At 49.4% G+C, this 15,494-nt stretch overlaps 1 protein-coding gene across 3 annotated transcripts in view; it reads right to left on the bottom strand.

Annotated features, from left to right (window-relative positions):
* The window catches only part of RDX (radixin), a 506,777-nt gene that overhangs the window by 309,399 nt on the left and 181,884 nt on the right, over positions 1–15,494 (bottom strand). The gene's annotated exons all lie outside the window — the stretch shown is intronic.

Here is a 15,494-nt window from a genome sequence, read left to right as displayed (position 1 = left end):
GGTCTGTGAGGTAGAAGGCTTGGAAGATGATGTTTTGAAACCTCCCCTAAAATGTGGTCTACGAAAATTACCCCTACTTGGTGTAGTTAGGCGGGCCCCCATAGCTTTAGCTGTCTCTGAATCTTTTTACAGCTTGTGAATGGTGGTATCAACCTCTAGGCCAAACAACTGTTCTTTACCGAAAGGCCTGTTGAAAACTGCTTGTTATATTTCTGGCTTGAAGAGTGAGCACCTCAGCCAAGCATGCCTTCTTATAAGAGTGGTGTTTACACCACATGCTGCTGTATCTGCTGCATCAATGGCACATCTAACTGAATTATTTGAGATGGCCTGCCCTTTTAAAGCTATCTCCTGACCCCTTGTTTGCTGTTCCTGTGAAAGGTATTGGAACAGTTCCTTCATCTCGTCCCAGTGGGCCCCATCATACCTTGCCACGGAGTGCCTGAGACTGCAATTTTCCAAAGATTAGCAGCTTGCGCAACTACCATTTTGCCTGCTGCATTCAGTTTTTTGCTCTTCTTATCAGGAGGAGGCGCATCTGCTGGGAACTGACTTTTAGCCCACTTTCGCGCTGCACTCACTACTACAGAATCAGGAGGTGTTGCTTTTCACTTTTTGTTGACCCTTGGGGTAATAACCGTTGCCCTAACAGGTTCTTTGATAATCTCTGTGGCATGTCTAAGCATACCTGGCAGCACTGGTAGGAACCAATTCTCTTTATGAGCATTGGTTAATGTATCAAATTGGAAATCCTCTTCAATAGGGTCGGTGTGCATATGAATATTATGGAAGGCTGCTGTCCTTGCAACAACCTAATTGTATGCTGTTGCCTCTTCAGGGGGTGAAGGCCATGCTGGATATAAATCTGGGTCATTAGGGAGCATGGGACTGGATCATATAAATCCCATGGATCTACATTCTGTGGAACATGACCTAAATCATCTCTATGAAGTGATGATGACCCTTGTGAAGAGAACTGTGGTTGTATGAAAGATGTAGGAGATTGTGGTGGTGGAAGAGGAGGAGGAAGTAAAGGAGAGTGAGGCGGAGTATGCCGAGGTTGATCTGGAGCCCTGTCTTTCTCCTTGGAGACCCCTTTAGGAGGAGGAGCAGTGTCCAATGATTCTTGTTAGCTAAGTCTCCTTTTGTTTGGAACAGGGGGAGAAGCAATGATTTTCCCCGTTCCCTTTTGTATATGGATCTGCCGCTGACAAGTGTTCATTACTTCTAAAATTGGCCCCACTGTTGAAACCCTTCTCATGAAATAGTGGAGACTTTGGAAGCCATTGTCCTTGGGTCAAACGTTTTCAGAACCAGAGCCTTTTGTCGAACCAAAGGTATCGGCTCCAAAGCGGATAGTGAAGGCTTCTTCGGCTGCCGAAATGCTTGATTCGAAAACCTGACTCAATCCTGAGATTGGGTCGGACGATTTGCAGTCCCTGGTCGGTGCTGAGGGCATCTTGGTCTTGACAATTTTAGAGCCAGAGGGAGGGGCATCTAAATGTAATTTTTGGATCCAACCATGGCCGGAAGGCAGCGGTGGACCGATGACCAGTTCAGAAGTTTTTTTAAAAAGTCTTTTTATGTGAAGATGAGGCTGATGTACTTGCATTTTGTGCTGCTTGGATCGACTGGCTCTCAAAGTCATAATCGACATCTGACTCGGAGTCTCAGATCAAGAGGGCTGCCTGATGTCCATTTTCCTCTTGTGCATGTTCTTCTCCTAAGATGTCGGGAGTGTCTTTGAACCCATCTCTAACAGACGTGCTTTTCAGTCCCGCGGAACGTTTTTAGATAAAAAAGACCTACAAGTATTGCAGCTTTCCTCTTTAGGTTCCGGGGACAAGCACAAGTAACACACCAAGTGTTGATCTATGTACAGGTGTAGGAGGCTGGCCTGGCTTGAAGTGGGTACCAGAGGTACTTACACCTTGTGCCAGGTCCAGTTATCCCTTATTAGTGTAGAAGAGGTGTTTCTAGCAGCTTAGGCTGATAGAAGGTAGCTATGGCAAAGCAGCTTAGGCTGAACTAGGAGACATGTAAACCTCCTACTATACCACTGGTGCATATGCACAATATCATAAGAAAACACAATACACAGAGTTACTAAAAATAAAGGTACTTTATTTTTATGACAATATGCCAAAAGTATCTCAGTGAGTACCCTCAGTATGAGGATAAGTTATATACACAAGATATATGTACACAAACCAAACTTAGGTAAGTAATAACAAGAAAAGTAATGCACACAGTGTAGAATTACAATAGATTGCATTAGGAGCACATAGGTATAGGGGCAACACAAACCATATACTCCAAAAGTGGAATGCGCACCACAAATGAACCCCAAACCTATGTGAGCTTGTAAAGGTTCGATGGGACTGTAAGAAAACAGTGAGGGTTAGAAAAATAGCCCACCCCAAGACCCTGAAAGGTAGGTGTAAAGTGCACCTACTACCCCCAGAGAGCACAGAAGTCGTGATAGGGGGGTTCTGCAGGAAGAACAAACACCAGCAATGCAACAACAGTGGATTTCCGGACTGGAGTACCAAGGGGACCAAGTCTAATAGTCGCAACAGTGTCGAGAGTGGGCAGGAGCCCAGGAAATGCCAGCTGAGGGTGCAAGGAAGCTGCCACCGGTTGGAAGAAGCTTGGAGTTCTGCAAGAAAGAAGAGAGCTAGGGACTTCTCCTTTGGAAGACGGATGTCCCACGTCGCGATGAAGCTTGCAGAGGTGTTCCCACGCAGAAAGACCGCAAACAAGCCTTACTAGCTGCCAGGGTCGCGGTAGAGGTTTTTGGGTTCTGCTGTGGCCCAGGAGGGACCAGGATGTCGCCACTTGGAGGAGACAGAGGGGGTGCCCAGCATCTCAGGGAGCCCTCACAGAAGCAGGCAGCACCCGCAAAAGTACCTGAACAGGCACTTGGAAGGAAAGTGAACCGGAGTCCACGCGAAGTCACAGAAGGGAGTCCCACGATGCCAGAGGACAACTCAGAAGGTTGTGCACTGCAGGAAGGAGTGCCGGGGACCCAGGCTTGGCTGTGCACGAAGGAAATCCTGGAAGAGTGCACAGGAGCCGGAGCAGCTGCAAATCACGCGGTACCCAGCAATGCAGTCTAGCGTGGGGAGGCAAGGACTTACCTCCACCAAACTTGGACTGAAGAGTCACTGGACTGTGGGAGTCACTTGGACAGAGTTGCTGAGTTCCAGGGACCACGCTCGTCAGGGTGAGAGGGGACCCAGAGGACCAGTGATGCAGTCTTTTGGTGCCTGCGTTAGCAGGGGGAAGATTCCGTCGACCCACTGGAGATTTCTTCAGAGCTCCTGGAGCAGGGAGGAAGCAGGCTACCCCCAGAGCATGCACCACCTGGAAACAGTAGAGAAAGCCGGCAGGATGAGGCGATACAAGGTTGCTAGTAGTCGTCTTGCTACTTTGTTGCGGTTTTGCAGGCGTCCTGAGCAGTCAGCGGTCGATCCTTTGGCAGAAGTTGAAGAGGGAGATGCAGAGAACTCTGGTGAGCTCTTGCATTCGTTATCTAAAGAATTCCCCAAAGCAGAGACCCTAAATAGCCAGAAAAGGAGGTTTGGCTACCAACAAAGGAGGATTGGCTACCAAGACAGGTAAGAGCCTATCAGAAGGAGTCTCTGACGTCATCTGCTGGCACTGGCCACTCAGAGCAGTCCAGTGTGTCCCCGGCACCTCTAAATCCAAGATGGCAGAGGTCTGGAACACACTGGAGGAGCTCTGGGCACCTCCCTTGGGAGGTGCAGGTCAGGGGAGTGGTCACTCCCCTTTCCTTTGTCCAGTTTCGTGCCAGAGCAGGGCTGGGGGATCCCTGAACCGGTGTAGACTGGCTTATGCAGAGCTGAGCACCATCTGTGCCCATCAAAGCACTTCCAGAGGCTGGGGGAGGCTACTCCTCCCCAGCCCTCACACCTATTTCCAAAGGGAGAGGGTGTTACACCCTCTCTCAGAGGAAGTCCTTTGTTCTGCCTTCCTGGGCCAGGGCTGCCTGGACCCCAGGAGGGCAGAAACCTGTCTGAAGGGTTGGCAGCAGCAGCAGCTGCAGTGGAGACCCCGGAAAGGCAGTTTGGCAGTACCCGGGTTCTATGCTAGAGACCCGGGGGATCATGGAATTGTCCCCCCCAATGCCAGAATGGCATTGGGTTGACATTTCCATGATCTTAGACATGTTACATGGCCATGTTCGGAGTAACCATTGTGACGCTATACATAGGTAATGACCTATGTATAGTGCACGCTTGTAATGGTGTCCCCGCACTCACAAAGTCCGGGGAATATGCCCTAAACGATGTGGGGGCACCCTGGCTAGTGCCAGGGTGCGCACACACTAAGTAACTTTGCACCCAACCTTCACCAGGTGAAGGTTAGACATATAGGTGACTTATAAGTTACGTAAGTGCCAGGGTCCCAGTGACACATAGACTAAAACAACATATATAAAGTGAAATATGGGGGTAACATGCCAGGCAAGATGGTACTTTCCTACACCAGGAACTTGGAGTAGCATCAAGGACATAACCTAAACGAAGTTCATTCCATTAGCTCTGCATATTTCGACAGCACTTCACTGAGTAGGTCCCAGAAGGGCGAGGATGCCCCCAAGGGTGTTGAACCGACCCCGATGCTGAGAATCAGATCGATTAGTTTAAGTTTGGAAATAAGTGATCAAAATACTATACTGTCACCGAAAGAAACATGGTAAGGAAAGTTCGACGGAGACCGAACCAAGATATAATGGAGCTAGAGGAAATCCGTCCAAACCAGACGGCGGAGAGAACGCAATCTAACAAAGGACTTGAGGCCCATGCGCACTATCACCGAAAGGAGGAGTCACTCGATCTTGTGACTCGAAAGGACTCTTCAAACAAAAAACAACTTGCAACACTCAGAGCCCAACACTAGATGGCAGGCTTAAGAAAAACATGTGTATCTACAGCCACACATTCAATCGAACTACAGTTCTGCAAGTCAAAGGACACCATCAAGTCACCCATGTCCAATGCAGAAAGGATCTGAGCCAATGTGAGCATTTTGAATTTGTGTCAGAACTAACGCCCTGAAAGTGGAGTCCCTGCTCCTAGAAATCAGTTTGCAGAGCAGGAAGAATGGGAAGGTTGCTAAGCAATCTGCAACTACATATTGTCTACACCAGATAAGGCATTACTGAAGGTAAGAAACATGTTCATCTGATAGAGACTTCTAGTTGCATAGACTTCTAGCTGAATAGATACCCAAGCAACACCATCCCCAGAGGTGGGTCTGCGAACCAAGGTCTTACTAGAAAGTCCTGCAGGAACAAATGGGCAACGTACATGTGCCTAAGTACCTGACTGTCTAGAGGCAGTAGTGTTTGGTAAACATGTGCAGAGATGTCCATGTTGCCACGTGACTGATGACAAGGACTGGAACGCTGTGTGCTAACGTAGTGGTCGCAGCTGTAGTCCAGATAGAATGAGCATGCAAACATTCAAGGGGTTGTGTTTTTTTCCAGTGCATAGCAGATCTTAAAGCAGAGTACAACCCATTTGGAAATGGTCTGCTTCTGCACTGCCCGACCTTTGTTTGCACTCACATAAGCGACAGAGTTAATCATCCATCCGGAACTCTTTTGTACAATCAAGGTAGATCGCAAGTGATCTTTTTGAGTCCAGGCGGTGGAGTCTCTCCTCTTCCTTAAAAGGATGTGGGGGTGAGTAAAAAGTTGGCAAGGTGATGGGTTAGCCTACATGAAACGGCGTAACCACTTTTGCTAAAAAGGAGGCCCTAGTGCAAGGCACCACGTTGTCAAGATAGATGGAAAGGTAGGGTGGTTTAGATGACAATGCTTGCACCTCACTCACCCTGGGGGGCATAAGTAATGGCCACAGGAAAGGCTGTTTTCAAAGTGAGAAGCCTGTGAGGACAATTGTGAAGAGACTTAAAAGGAGTACACATCAGAAATGTCAAAATCAAATTAATCCCACTGGGGCATAATGAATGGGCATGGATGGAAGAAAAAGATGTGAAAGACCTTTAAGGAACCCATGTAGAATAGGGGACTTAAACCAAGAAGGTTGATCAGGCAACCTCAAAAAAGCAGAACAAGCAGACAAATTAATCTTTAGAAGTGCCCATAGCAGAGACCTGCTGTGTTAGGGAAAGGATAAACAACAGGACCTCGGAGACAGTGGCAGAAAGATGTTTGACAGACTTGTTTGTGATCCAATGCACAACTTTTTTCCAACTACAGACATATACCGTTTTGGTAGAGGGATGCCTGGTTGTCAAGGTCATGTTACAGACTTCGGAAGGACAGCCAAAAGCTGTCCACCGTCGCCACTCAATCGCCACGCATGAAGGCATAGAGTGGACAGGTTTGGGTGCAGAATCCTCCCCTGCTACTGCAACAGAAGATTCTCCTGAAAGGACAATCTGATCTGAGGATCGATGGACATGCTCAGCAGCTTGAGATACTAGACTCTCCATGCCCAGTCCGGAGCCACAAGGATTACTTGAGCCTAGTCGTTCTTTATCTTTTTGAGCACTCTGGGCAGAAGTGGTACGGGCGGAAAGGCGGTCCGAGTTCCACTCGAGACAAGAAGCATTTGCAAGCAACCACCGCCTTGGAAACTCCAAAGCGCAAAACAGCTGACACTGCAAGTTCTCTCTGGAGGCAAACAGTTCTAACCAAGGCTCTCCCCACTGCTGAAAGAGACCATGCGCCACCACCAAAAGGAGAAGCCTTTTATGACCAGCTAGACATTTTCTGCTGAGTTTGTCTTCTATGTCATTCAGAGATGTCACCAGATGTTGATCCACCAGGGATATGCCCTACTGTTCTAGCCACATCCTGAGGTGCAGAGCCCCTTGAAAAATGGTCCACGACCCCAGTTCGCCCCGCTTATTACAGTACCAGATGACAATGGTGTTGTCCATTACCACCTGCAGCATCCTTCCCTTGATAGAGGAAAGAAATGCCTTTAATGGTAGCCGAATCACACGGAGATCCAATAGGTTGATGTGGAGGGTGGATTCCGCCAGAGACCAGATGCCTCTAATCTCCACCTCCCACAGATGGCCGCCCCATCCCAGGAGTGACCCATCTGTCACTACTGTCAGATCTGCTTGGGGAAGGGAGAGGGATCTGCCTCTGGCTCGATCGCGATTTGTTAACCACCACTGCAGATGTTGCACAGCTCCCTCCGAGATTCCCCTGATGTGTGTCCACTGGAATTTGAGGTCTCACTGCAGAACCTGCATATGCCACTTAGAATGCGTCATCAGGAGGGTGCAGGAGGCCATGAGGCACAGTAGCCTCAGTCATTTTTACTAAAATCCAGGACAGAGGCTGAAACATCGGTATCATAGCCTGAATATCCTGGCTGCTCCGGAAGATAAGCCCAAAACTGCACAGTGTCCAAAACAACGCAGATGAAAGGGAGCGTCTGAGAGGGAGTCAGGTGTGACTTCAGCATGTTTATAGTGAGCCCCTGTGAATGCAGGCGGTCTGCAGTAGAGTGGAGGTGGGAGGCGACAGCCTGGGGCGAACCCACCATCAACAGCCAGTCATTGAGATCCGGGGCGACAGGAAACCCTGATCTGTGCGGATGAGCTGCGACCACCACCATCACTTTGGTGAACATCGGAGGGTCACTGGTAAGGCCAAAAGGGAGCACTGTAAATTGAAAATGCTTTTGGTCTACTGTGAACTGCAAGTAATGTCTGTGGGCAGGCAGGAAGGGAATGTGGAAATAAGTGTCATGCAAGTCCATTGCAACCATCCAGTCTCCTGGGTCCAGGGCAGATACAACCTGAGCCAGAGTGAGCATCTTGAACTTCGTCTTGGGAAAGATTGAGGGACTGGAGAACTAGGACAGGGTGAAAGCCCTTGTCCTTTTTGGGTACCAGAAAGTAGTGGGAATAGAAAACACTACATACTTCTGGCATGGTAAGTCTCTCTATGGCTACCCTTGGCCAAGAGAGCCGTAACTTCCTCAAGAGAAGAGACGAGTAACCCTCCATCATCTGACCACAGGATGGTAGCATGGATGGAAGGATAGTCTTAAAGGGGAGGGAGGACCAGCCCCTTTGGACTACCTGCAAAACCCACCTGTCTGACGTGATGTATTACCATCGGAGCACGTGATGGCGAACCCTGCTGCCAACCGGCCATAGGTTGGGGACAGTCAGACAAGGAAGGCTCAGAGGTAGCTGCATGGAGGGGGGGCACACTGTCCAGACCACTGGCTTCCTGATCCACAAGGTCGGTAGTACCCATGCCCTCGGCCATGCAGAGGTTAAGCAGCATACACAACATGGTGGCTGGGCGGAAATGGACGTGGTTGGCGACCCCCTCCGTAGCCGCAAAAGGCAGACTGAGGGGGATGAGGGCCCACCGCCGCCAGGTCCTAGGACTTAGCCATAGCTCGACAATCCTTGAAGCGCTGGAGCATTAAGTCTACCTTGTCTCCGAAGAAATGGTTGACATCAAAGGGCAAGTCATTCAAAGTAGCCTGGGCATCCCCTGAAAAGCCAGACGTCTTCAGCTAGGAGTGGTGCCTCAGAGCCACTATTGATAAAAACGCTCTGCTTAGCGAGTTGGTCGTGTTCAGTCCGCAATGGATGGGTGAACTTTGCTGCGTTTCTCCCATCAGCAACAGCCTGGGAGTACAGACCAAGCCTCCTCCGGGACCTGTGGCAGCACTTGTGCAACCGTTTCCCACAGCGTGTGCGAATAATGGCCTAAAAGGCATCCGGTGTTCACAGACCGTAATGCAAGGCAAAAAATCTTTGAGCTACTGCTGGCTAAACAACTTGTGCATTGTTAACAGACACCTACACATCCAACTTCATTGACTGTAAGCCTAATGTCCATAGAATCAGAGACTATGTTTTGAACAAAATACTCTGTCTAGGGCACTATGACAGGGCTACCATGTGTCAGTGATGGCCTGGTCTTTAGGGGATGTACGAATGTGGGTGTATGAATGGAATATATGTGTATTGGTAACGGACAGCGTCAGTTGTTTGTACTTGTGGCACAGGACATAACTTTCACCATATGTGGCACAGTTACATGAATATGGGAGAAAATTAAAGTGCCGAAAAATGTTCTGTAAAAATGTTAGACATTTGGAACATTTTTCTGCACTTTATATTTTTCACATTTAAAAACAATACTGTATTTTTCAGTAATACATATTGCACAGCGTCTACTGGTCACTGGGAGCAAGAGGCCTGCTGTTTGCAAATGCAACACTGAAATGGCTTAATCATTAACTTTTCATTTCAATTTTCTCCCATTTAACAGCATTTAGAAACATCATTTTGTTCTCGCCCTCCAATATTGAGTTGACAAGGACTTTTAGTGTAAGAGGTGAATACCTCAATGCTGCAGAGTTAGACCTTTGTGCCCCAGCTGCAGCCTGGATCATAAACCTGACAGAGAACTTCTCATTATCAGGCCCTTATATCTGCAATGTTATGATAATAATGCAAAATAAACAGAGTCTTCCCTTAACTTTAAAAAGGAAAATGTGACTGTAAGGAAATGCCTCATTGGCATGGTTACCCTCTAACGTTTTTCCTCTGCTGATGCTAAGTTATGATTTGAAAGTATGCTGGGACCCTGCTAACTAGACCCCAGCACCAGTGTTCTTTCCCTAAAACTGTACCTTTGTCTCCACAATTGGCACAACCCTGGCACTCAGGCAAGTCCCTTGTAACTGGTACCCCTGGTACCAAGGGCCCTGATGCCAGGGAAGGTCTCTAAGGGCTGCAGTATGTCTTATGCCACCCTAAGGACCCCTCACTCAGCACATGCACACTGCTTCACAGCTTGTGTGTGCTGGTGGGGAGAAAATGACTAAGTCGACATGGCACTCCCCTCAGAGTGCCATGCCAACCTCACACTGCCTATGGCATAGGTAAGTCACCCTTCTAGCAGGCCTTACAGCCCTAAGGCAGGGTGCACTATACCACAGGTGACACACTGCACTACGCCCCTGCAGTGTATAAGAAAAACTTTAGGCATTGTAAGTGCAGGGTAGCCATAAGAATGTATGGTCTGGGAGCTTGTCAAACACGAACTCCACAGTTCCATAATGGTTACACTGAAAACTGGGAAGTTTGGTATCAAACTTCTCAGCACAATAAATGCACACTTATGCCAGTGTGCAATTTATTGTAAAATACACCCAGAGGCCATCTTAGAGATGCCCCCTGAATACATACCCGACTTCTAGTGTAGGCTGACCAGTTCCTGGCAGCCTGCCACACACCAGACATCTTTCTGGCCACATGGGGAGAGTGCCTTTGTCATTCTGTGGCCAGGGACAAAGCCTGTACTGGGTGGAGGTGCTTCTCACCTCCCCCTGCAGGAACTTTAACACCTGGCGGTGAGCCTCAAAGGCTCACCCCCTTTGTTACAGCACCCCAGGGCATCCCAGCTAGTGGAGATGCCCGCCCCTCGGCCACTGCCCCCACCTTTGGCGGCAAGGCTGGAGGAGATAATGAGAAAAACAAGGAGGAGTCACCCACCAGTCAGGACAGCCCCTAAGGTGTCCTAAGCTGAGGTGACCCCTGCCTTGAGAAATCCTCCATCTTGAGTTTGGAGGATTCCCCCAATAGGATTAGGGATGTGCCCACATCCCCACAGGGAGGAGACACAAAGAGGATGTAGCCACCCTCAAGGACAGTAGCCATTGGCTACTGCCCGACCAGACCTAAACATACCCCTAAATTCAGTTTTTAGGGGCGCCCCAGATCCCAGGAAATCGGATTCCTGCAACCTGAAGAAAGAAGGACTGATGACCTACAAGCCTGCAGAGAAGGAGGAAGACGACAACTGATTTGGCCCCAGCCCTACCAGCTTGTCTCCAACTTCGAAAACCTGCTCCAGCGACGCATCCGACATGGACCAGTGACCTCTGAAGCCTCAGAGGACTTCCCTGATCTAAAGGACCAAGAAACCCCTGTGAACAGCGGCCCTGTTCAAAATCAGCTACTTCTTTGCAGCAAAGAAGCAACTTTCAAAGACTGCAAGTTTCCCACCGGAAGCGTGAGACTTAACACTCTGCACCCGACACCCCGGCTCGAGATCCAGAGAACAAACACCACAGGGAGGACTCCCCGGCGACTGCGAGCCCGTGAGTAACCAGAGACGACCCCCCTGCGCCCCCACAGTGACGCCTTGCAGAGTGAATCCAGAGGCTCCCCCTGACCATGACTGCTTGTAGCAAGGGATCCGACGCCTGGAACCAACACTGCACCTGCAGTCCCCAAGACCTGAAGGAACCGAACTTCGACGCAGAAGTGACCCCCAGGCGACCCTCTGCCTAGCCCAGGTAGTGGCTGCCCCAAGGAGCCCCCCTGTGCCTACCTGCACCGCTAAAGTGACCCCCGGGTCCCTCCATTGTTTCCTACCTAAAATCTGCTTTGCTCACTGCAACCGGCCACCCCTGTGCCGCTGAGGGTGTACTTTGTGTGACTTCTCGTGTCCCCCCCCTCCAGTGCTCTACAAACCCCCCTGGTCTGCCCCCTGAGGACACAGGTACTTACCTGCTGGCAGACTGGAACCGGAGCACTCCTGTTCCCCAGAGGCGCCTATGTGTTTTGGGCACCTCTTTGACCTCTGCACCTGACCGGCCCTGAGCTGCTGGTGTGGTAACTTTGGGGTTGCCTTGAACCCCCAACGGTGGGCTGCCTATGCCCCAAACTTGAGACTTGTAAGTGTTTTACTTACCTCCAAAACTAACCTTTACTTACCTCCCCCAGGAACTGTTGATTTTTGCAGTGTGTCCACTTGAAAATAGCTTATTGCCATTTTTACAAAGATTTTATGCGATATTGCTTTCATTCAAACTTCCTAAAGTATCTAAGTGAAGTACCTTACATTTAAATTATTAGCTGTAAATCTTGAACCTGTGGTTCTTAAAATAAACTAAGAAAATATATTTTTCAATATAAAAAACAATTGGCCTGGAGTTAAGTCTTTGAGGGTGTGTGCCTCATTTATTGCCTGTGTGTGTACAACAAATGCTTAACACTACCCTCTGATAAGCCTACTTCTCAACCACACTACCACAAAATAGAGCATTAGAATTATCTACTTTTGCCACTATCTTAGCTCTAAGGGGAACCCATGGATTCTATGCACACTATTTCTTGCTTTGAAATAGTATATACAGAGCCAACTTCCTACAGTGACCCAGTGCTTATTTATAAATGAACTCAGGGCTACGAGCTCCTGTAATGAAGCACACTTTTTGACATGTGTAGGAGGCTGGCCTGGTGTGTGGTGGACACCTATGGTGTTTGCATATTATACCAGGTCCAGGCAACCCTTATCACTAAGAGTTATAGTGTCTAGGAAGCCAGGGCTCTCTGGTGGTAGCTGTGGTGAGCAGCAAAGACCTATCTAGGAGGAGTGTGAAGCACTTGCAATACAATAGTAGTCACAACGTAACTTATCACAACTGAAAGGAACCACACAGTGTTGCAAAAATAAAGGCACTTTATTATATGCACACCAAACTAGAACACTACTGGCAATCCCCAATCTCTGGAGGTAAGAACTCACAAACTATACAACGGTAAAATACTAGGAAATAGCATTAAAACATTAGAAATAGCAAGGAATTGCCAGGGCCCTATTGCGGTGCCAAACCAAATACTAAAATAGTGGAATGCAAGAATGGGTCACCCACCAGAGGATATGGAGTAGTTAGCCAAGGGCTGGGAGAGTATTGAACCCCAAGAGGTGAGTATCTAGAAGGCCTCCAGCGACAAGGAGAGGCAACTTACCTGGTCGTCCCATAGGATAACAAGGGGAATCAGAATTGGAACAATGCAAGAACAGGACCAGACCAGTGGAACCCAGCGGTGGATTCCAGATGAAGAGGACTTGTAAAAGAAGTGGGCAGAGTCCAGTCCATGCAGGAGTGTCCAGGAGGCACAGGAGGCAATGCCTAACCTTCTGTGGGTGAAGATCCGGGACAACAGTGATGGAAGGCGGCCAGTTGTGGAGTCCAAGAGCTGCAAAGGAGTCCCTGAAGCCACCTAGGAGCTGTCCCTCAATGGTCGAAAGATTGCAGACGGGTTAGTGGTCAGGAGGACCACCAACAAGCACAAGCACAAGCAAATGCAAATTGGAGCTGAAGAAGATTTGCAGGGCCGAAGAGGACAAACAAGGTCCTGGGGACTCTACCGTTGGAGAGGAGTCCGGGCTGACCCTAAGGAGACAGGCGAGCCAGCACAAGCAGTCGGAGCACCCATGAGCAACCACTGGTAGCAGGCACAGTAAGTCACAGTGAGGTCCAGGCAGCACACCTGAAGAGGAGTCCAACATCACTGGAGCAGCAGAGAGGAGACTGTCCTTGCAGAGGTAGAGGGGTGGGGGCCGAGACTACTTTGAGCCTGATGATCCCTCAGAGCAAGAGTAAACAAGCCTTGGTTGCTGCAATAGTCGCGGTGCACAGGGATTCTATCCTGGAGAAAGAGGCAAAGGGTCACCATCTCCCAAGTTGGATAGAAGGCAGAGAGGACCCAGGGGACCACCTGTGTTAGAGAATCTTCACAGGTCCAGAGGACAGCAGATCTCAGCAGCCGGAAGTCACTGCTTTAGGTGCCTGCAGATGCAGAGGAGTGACTCCTTCACTCCAAGGGAGATTCCTTCTTCCTTCTTTGGTGCAGCTGAAGTCCTGCCGACCCCAGAGTATGCACAGCTATGGAAATGTTCCAAAGTGTTGACAGGAGCCACAGAAGCAATGTTGCAAGAAGTTGTCTCGCTGTTGCAGTATTGTTCGGTTCCTGCAGAGTCCATCAGCAGTTCCGGTGGCCAGGAGTATAAGAGGTTGTTGCAGAGGAGGCCTGGTGGAGTCTTGCACGCCGAATCTGGGGACCTACCAGCAAGGGAGTCCGTAAATAGCCCATAATGTGACTTGGTCACTTTGCAAGGTTACCACCTACAGAGGGGGTGTAGGAAGTTGGCTCTGTATGTACTATTTCAAAGTAAGAAATAGCATGCACAGAGTCCAAGGGTTCCCCTTAGAGGTAAGCTAGTGGCAAAAAGAGATAATTCTAATGCTCTATTTTGTAGTAGTGTGGTCGAGCAGTAGGCTTATCAGAGGGTAGTGTTAAGCATTTGTTGTACACACACAGGCAATAAATGGGGAACACACACTCAAAGACAATTCCAGGCCAATAGGTTTTTATATAGAAAAAATATATTTTCTTAGTTTATTTTAAGAACCACAGGTTCAAGATTTACAAGTAATACTTCAAATGAAAGGTATTTCACTTAGGAACTTTAGGAACTTTGAATTAGCAAAATAGCATGTACAGTTTTCACACAAATGGCAATAAGCTATTTTAAAACTAGATACTGCAATTTTCAACAGTTCCTGGGGGAGGTAAGTGTTTGTTAGTTTTTGCTGGTAAGTAAACCACCTACAGGGTTCAAAGTTGGGTCCAAGGTAGCCCACTGTTGGGGGTTCAGAGCAACCCCAAAGTTACCACACCAGCAGCTCAGAGCCGGTCAGTTGCAGAGGTCAAAGTGGTGCCCAAAACGCATAGGCTTTAATGGCGAAGGGGGTGCCCCGGTTCCAGTCTGCCAGCAGGTAAGTACCCGCGTCTTCGGAGGGCAGACCAGGGGGGTTTTGTAGGGCACCGGGGGGACACAAGTCAGCACAAAAAGTACACCCTCAGCGGCATGGGGCGGCCGGGTGCAGTGTGCAAACAGGTGTCGGGTTTGCAATGTAGTTCAATGGGAGACCCAGGGGTCTCTTCAGCGAAGCAGGCAGGCAAGGGGGGGCTCCTCAGGGTAGCCACCACCTGGGCAAGGGAGAGGGCTACCTGGGGGTCGCTTCTGAACTGGAGGTCGATCCTTCAGGTCCTGGGGGCTGCGGGTGCAGTGTGTTTCCCAGGCGTCGGGTTCTTAGAAGCAGGCAGTCGCGGTCAGGGGGAGCCTCTGGATCCCCTCTGCAGGGGTCGCTGGGGGGGTGCAGGGGGGGTCAACTCTGGCTACTCACAGGGTCGCAGACGCCAGGGAGTCCTCCCCGTAATGTTGTTTCTCCGCAGGTCGAGCCGGGGGCGTTGGGTGCAGAATGCAAAGTCTCACGCTTCCGGCGGGAAACGTGTTGTCTTTAAAAGTTGCTTCTTTGTTGCAAAGATGTTTCTTCTTTGGAGCAGAGCCGCTGTCCTCGGGAGTTCTTGGTCCTTTTAGATGCAGGGTAGTCCTCTGAGGCTTCAGAGGTCCCTGGACCCTGTGGAACGCGTCACTGTTGCAGTTTTTCTTGAAGTGGGGAGACAGGCCGGTAGAGCTGGGGCCAAAGCAGTTGGTGTCTCCGTCTTCTCTGCAGGGCTTTCAGGTCAGCAGTCCTTCTTCGTCTTAGGTTGCAGGAATCTCTCTTGCTGTGTTCTAGGTGCCCCTAAATACTCAATTTAGGGGTGTGTTTAGGTCTGGGGGTTAGTAGCCAATGGTGGCTACACCC

Source organism: Pleurodeles waltl, chromosome 8 (genome assembly GCF_031143425.1).
Source record: "Pleurodeles waltl isolate 20211129_DDA chromosome 8, aPleWal1.hap1.20221129, whole genome shotgun sequence".
NCBI lineage: Eukaryota > Metazoa > Chordata > Amphibia > Caudata > Salamandridae > Pleurodeles > Pleurodeles waltl.
The sequence above is the reverse complement of the archived record's forward strand: the minus strand, read 5'-3'. Positions and strand labels throughout refer to the sequence as shown.